Source organism: Dendropsophus ebraccatus, chromosome 10 (genome assembly GCF_027789765.1).
Source record: "Dendropsophus ebraccatus isolate aDenEbr1 chromosome 10, aDenEbr1.pat, whole genome shotgun sequence".
Taxonomy (NCBI): Eukaryota; Metazoa; Chordata; class Amphibia; order Anura; family Hylidae; genus Dendropsophus; species Dendropsophus ebraccatus.
In genome coordinates this window covers 50340819-50346818 of record NC_091463.1, presented here as the reverse complement: position 1 = coordinate 50346818, position 6000 = coordinate 50340819, and the positions used below count along the sequence as shown (strand labels likewise).

Sequence of the window (6000 nt, the reverse complement as noted above, 5' to 3'; positions counted from 1 at the left end):
AAGATGCTGGGAAAGCTGGGTGACCTCCATCATACTGATTATAAGATGCTGGGAAAGCTGGGTGACAGCCATTATACTGACTACAAGATGTTGGGAAAGCTGGGTGACCGCAATTATACTGACAACAAGATGCTGGGGAAGCTAAGTGACCTCCATCATAATGAGTACAAGATGCTGGAAAAGCAGGGTGACCATCAACCTGTTTCTTTATTTTTAATATTTTTTCACATTATTGTCTCATGAAAGTTTCTCACAAGCCTGCAGATATATTTGGCAATTCCCAGTTATGCGACCAGAAACGACCTGTGGCACTACTCCATCACAAGTGAATGAGGCTGCATTGACCATAACCCTGCATATGCCCCAGTATTATTGACAATCAGGTGACTAAATGTATTCCTGTGGACTGCTGTGAAACAAGAAGTCTGTATTTGCCCAAGCCTTATAAAGACCATGCCCAAACAGTTTCTCCATCTGTAGAAATCATTACTCTGTATGTTGGTCCATTATACTTGGATAGATGATGGATGACCATATGGAATAATATGTATGGAAAAATCTAGTTAGCAAAGAAGCCTTACTGACCAAAAGAAACAACCTATAGGACTTGTGTAGTATACCAGAGCGTAATTCCTGCGGCTGGGCTGAGGATGGCACTTGTCAACAAGTGTTTTACTGTATATTCTAGGAGTTAATATGTCTTATATAAAACTGTTATGTGTATTTCTCTATACCAGTGTAACTGGCAGGCAGAGAATGGGTTACATGTAGAGATAAGCGAACCTCGAGCATGCTCGAGTCAATCCGAACCCGAACTTTCGGCATTTGATTAGTGGTGGCTGCTGAACTTGGATAAAGCCCTAAGGCTATGTGGAAATCATGGATATAGTCATTGGCTGTATCCATGTTTTCGAGACAACCTTAGAGCTTTATCCAAGTTCAGCAGCCCCAGCTAATCAAATACCGAATGTTCGGGTTCGGATCGACTCGAACCCGAACCCGGTTCGCTCATCTCTAGTTACATGCTTTTCACTGCACACCACAAAAAACAGTGTCATCTACTGTCCTTAGTGGGAACTGCTCTAGGTAGTGTTGTAAGCTTAGAAAGTGCTAGCAAGTGGGCGGAGTATGCAAATAGGCCCCCTATATAAGGTTGGCAGTTGCAGTGTTTAGCTGAGACAAGTGACTAACTGCTGAGGGAACAACATCACCTCATGAGAGACCATCACCACAGAGCAAAGCTGCTGAGGGAAACAAGACAGATTACCAACAGAGCAGCCTAAGGAAACAGCTGGAGGTGAGAGGAAAAGAGAGAGACTTTGAGAGACAATTTGTCAGGTGCCCCCTCAGGAAAGGGCTAGCACACTTACAGTCAGTGGGAATCCTAAAGACCGACACCCTAAGTGGACGGACTTGGCTGTAAAAGGGAGCAGAGTTAACGTAGGCCTCTGCACCCATCTTCCTGAATTTGGGGGGTAAGATTTACTAGGATCCCTGGATACCTCTGGGACCCGAAAGTTGTGGCCTAAGGCCCGGCCCAGTAACCTAAGCAGGAAGCTCCCTAGCTGACAGAGAGGGAAAGACAGACTCAAGCACCATTGGGGAAGAGGTCCACAGGATCACAGTGCCCACCAGCATCCCACACGTACTGACAGACCAGGATCTGAGGCAGATCATCTCTCCACACACCACCAGACTCTCCACAAGCGCAGTAACCCAGTCAAAGCCGCCAGTATTCACCGCTGTATGCCAAAAGACTGTAAAAAACACCTGCAAGTCTATCAGTAAAGGAGTTGTTGTTGCACTGCCTCCCTCCTTGTCTCCCCATTGTCCTGGTTATCTGCACCACACCACCATCAAGGGCCATTGTACCGGACAGCAGTATTTGGGGTTGGCCCCAGGGGGGGGAACTACAGGTCCACATCATTGACCACCTCACACACAGGTGCAGCCCCCCTACAGGAATCCCTGCAGTAGCCCACAGAAGAGAGAGAAAACCCAGGGAAGCGCCAGAGAGTCCCCCTGTACCTGCAGAAGCCCTCGTGCCCACCTGTGACCGTGACAAGATCCAGCCATCCTGCAGGTATAGCACACTCTCACTCTGCAGCCCTCAGTGCATCCCCTCACAGAGGAGCTCAGCGCCACACTCAGGAGAGACTACTACCACCATCATCCTCTCATTCCCCTCACTCTCTTCCAAGTACCCCGGCTCGCTGCACTTGGCTGTGCTGGTACAGTAGTCTGCATATTATTCTGTTACCTATCTGTGCCCATCTTGTCCCCTGATACAGATACATATGGCACAGAAGAATGGAGATAAAATAATACTTGTGTAGTTTATCTACCTTTAAATAAATCATTGCTAATCACAAATGCCATATAATGTTACTAGCCCAGGAAAGAATCCTTCCAGCCAGCAGCATAGTGCAGTAGTACATCAGCGTTGAGGACAGGCTGCTGCTGCTAATGGCTCTGGTTTCCTCATAGCATTAACAATAGTCTATTTGCAGCACACTGAGGGATGTGGCTGCTGCTATCTCCCTATGTTATTCTTGCTGCCCACTTCCTCCTGTATACTCCTACCCTTGCTTGCTGCCCCTGCCATTATAGAAATCAGCCGGTGAGTGGGCATTTCTTTTCTGCAGGGAATCACGAGAACTAGTAATGAAGAAGAATGTGGCAAAGGCTGGGTGGCAGGGAATTGGCACAGGTAGGTAAACCACTTGGTTATTTTCAGTGCAGTCTTGGCCACGTTTAAAAAAAAAAAACACACTCCCTGTCCAAACAAACCCTAAAGGGGTTATCCAAAAACAATATTCTAAATGACTCCCCTTCCCAATACCAGCCTATGTCTAATATACTCAGGAATTTCAGCAGCTAGGATGACAGGAGATGGCTCAAAATGCTTAGGGGGGCTTGGTGAGTAAAAGCGGCTAACATTTAATTTTTTCACTCTTGGGTGGATAACCCCTTTAAAATAAGGATCACTGCAACATTCATCATTCAGTTGACCAGAAGTAAATAAAGAAGCATAATAGAGAGTCACATGGAAATGTTTCTTATATAGGCTAGCCTTAGTTGTTAGGAAAAAAAACAATTATGGTTGGGGACTGTTGATTAAAATGGATAAAAGGTTGCCAATTTATACTATATCACATGATTATTATATGGTAACATTATATATGGTTTATTTTACCTACACTTAGCACATATGAAATAGAAGTATATGTAATCGGTGTAGATGCCTATAAAACTATAAAAGCCAGTGGGCAGTATGAATGTTAATGAGATTAATCTACAGTGTACTTTTATAGTTTTACTTTTGTTTATATTTTTTATATTGGTATAATTTATCCAATAATCACAATACTGGAAAAGCACAAACTGTAGTCATTTATTTCAATATTATTTTAAAACTTTACTGTTTGCCAAGCAAATGCAGAGAAAACAGAAATTGTTTATTATGCTGTATGGTCCTTTAGGTGATTTATTCCTATTTTGTACGCCAAGGATAATATAAAAGTCTGAAGAAAACAAGAGTCATAAACATTACTTTGCTGAATACTGCAGTCTATGATATCCGTTACAGCTCCAAATGGTAAAAATGGCAAAATGCGAGTGCAATTTGTTTAATTAGTTTTGATGATATTGTGCAATGAGCCACACAGGGAAAGGACAGAGAGCTGCTTTTTATCATCAGATCCTGTACAGCTCTCTGTTATTTAGAAAAAAAACAGTGAGGTGATAAATAGCAGATGGCCGAGAGTCTTCCAATCACATAATGACTAATCTCTTAATAGAAACCTTTCTCGTAATGGATACCAAGATAAAACTCACATATCCTAAGACCTGGACTACATGGTGACAAATCTGGAAAGCTATTGTGTGATTATCGAGCCAGCTGACTAACATGATGTGTGTCTATAAACACAAGGTTGCTGAAAAACTGCACACAATACAACTGAACCACAGCTTGACTACTACAAGGCAAATCAACACTATTCCATTGCCGTAGCTGGAGGGTCACCTGCACTGGTTTGGTAGTTGTCATCCCTGAAGGATTAAAGAGGCTGTCCCAAATATAAATTTTAGAGATGAGCGAACTTTCAGCATGCTCAAGTCAATCTGAACCCGGACTTTCGGCATTTGATTAGCGGTGGCTGCTGAACTTGGATAAAGCCCTGAGGCTATGTGGAAATCATGGATATAGTCATTGGCTGTATCCATGTTTTCCAGACAACCTTAGTGCTTTATCCAAGTTCAGCGGCCCCAGCTAATCAAATACCGAACTTTTGGGTTCGGATTGACTCGAACCCGAACCCGGTTCGCTCATCTCTAATAAATATTTATTTACTCTTTTAGATCTGGCATAAATAGAATAAGTTTTTATATGGGTGTAGAAAATGTTCCTGTTTTGAGACCAGTGTTTCACTACCTTTTCCACTTTATAGTTATGATGCCCTCTACCCTGCTGTGCCCCCATAGTAAATGCCTTCTGCCCTGCTGTGTCTTCATAATATAATGCTCCCTGTCCTGCTGTTCACCATAGTAATAACTCCCCCACCCTGCTGTGTTCCCATAGTAAATGCCCCCTGACCTGCTGTGCTCTATAGTAAATGCCCATGTCCTGCTGTGCCCCTATAAAAATGTCCCCTGCCCTTCTGTGCCCCCATAATAAATGCCCCCTGTCCTGCTGTGCCCCTATAATAAATGCCCTCTGCCCTTCTGTGTCCCTATTGTAAATGCACCCTGTCCTGCTGTGCTCCCATAGTAAATGCCCCCTGTCCTTCTGTACCCCATAGTAAATGCACCCTGTCCTGCTGTGCTCCCATAGTAATTATGCCCCCTGCCCTTCTGTGCTCCCATAGTAAATACAACCTGTCCTTGTCTTTTCACAGGCTGCCGGCACTTCAGCCAGTGAGAATGAATGGTGGATTGGGATGCTGACAGCTCCCGATCCTCCATTCTCTGTACTTTATTGTTCAGCCTTATCATCCCTCACTGCATCAGCGTTACAATGAGTGGGCTAAACAAATCATGTGCGGGATCCCTAGAAGCTATTTCTTATAGAGGCCCCTGTTCTATACTTGATTCCCTCTCAAAACACCCATCTCGGTCTAGGACTAACTGAGCAGAACAGTGATGGCAATACATTCCTAAATAGTATTATCATATGTACTTAATATGGGAATTTGATGCTGTGGATTTCACATAGCAGATTTAATGCTGCAGATGATATAAATACAAGTAAATAGATAAAAATCTGCAGCATGAAATCCATAGCAGAAAATTTGCTGCATAAATTTCATAGTGGATTAAAGGGGTACTCTGGATAAAAAATAGGTTTTAAATTATCCGATGTCAGAAAGTTATGCAGATTTTAAAATGACTTACTCAGGTCTTACAGTACTTATCATCTGCTGTTTGCCCTGCAGGAAGTGGTGTATTTTTTCCCATCTGTCATGGTGCTCTCTGTGTCAGCAGACTGTCTGAGCAATCTCTGTCTGTCAGCAACTGTTCTGAGCAGGATTTCCTATGGGTCCTATTACACTGAGCCATTTTTAACGATTAACGACTAACGATAAATAATCGCAAACGAGGTTGTTTTCCGTTAACCTGAAATCGTTCACCATATTACACAGAACGATAATCGTCAGTTACGATTGTTACTATGATCATTATTGCGATCGTTAATATGATCGTTTATTCCTTCTGATCCCAGAAAAGCAACGAACAATGTGCAATTACACTGAACGATTAGTGAAAAAACGCAGAACTTGAGCAAACGAACATGGAATTACAGCGGACGATTAGCGAACGATTAACGATAATTTTAGGTTCAGATCTAAATAAACGATCAACGACATAGAAAACGATTTTTCGATCGTTGCCTTCAATTACACACAACGATTATTGTTTAAATTCGAGCGATTTAACGATTTTTCACACGATAATCGTTCTGTGTAATAGGGCCCTATTGCTCTGGACAGTTCCTGTCCC

The 6000-nt window shown here is 42.9% G+C and overlaps 1 long non-coding RNA gene across 1 annotated transcript in view; it reads left to right on the top strand.

Annotated features, from left to right (window-relative positions):
• The first annotated feature begins 1247 nt into the window (after window positions 1-1247).
• Window positions 1248-6000, top strand: part of LOC138765879 (uncharacterized) — a 71096-nt gene continuing 66343 nt past the window's right edge. Inside the window, exon 1 of the long non-coding RNA XR_011358640.1 lies at window positions 1248-1297. This is a non-coding gene — a long non-coding RNA (uncharacterized lncRNA). The remainder of the gene's footprint in view (window positions 1298-6000) is intronic.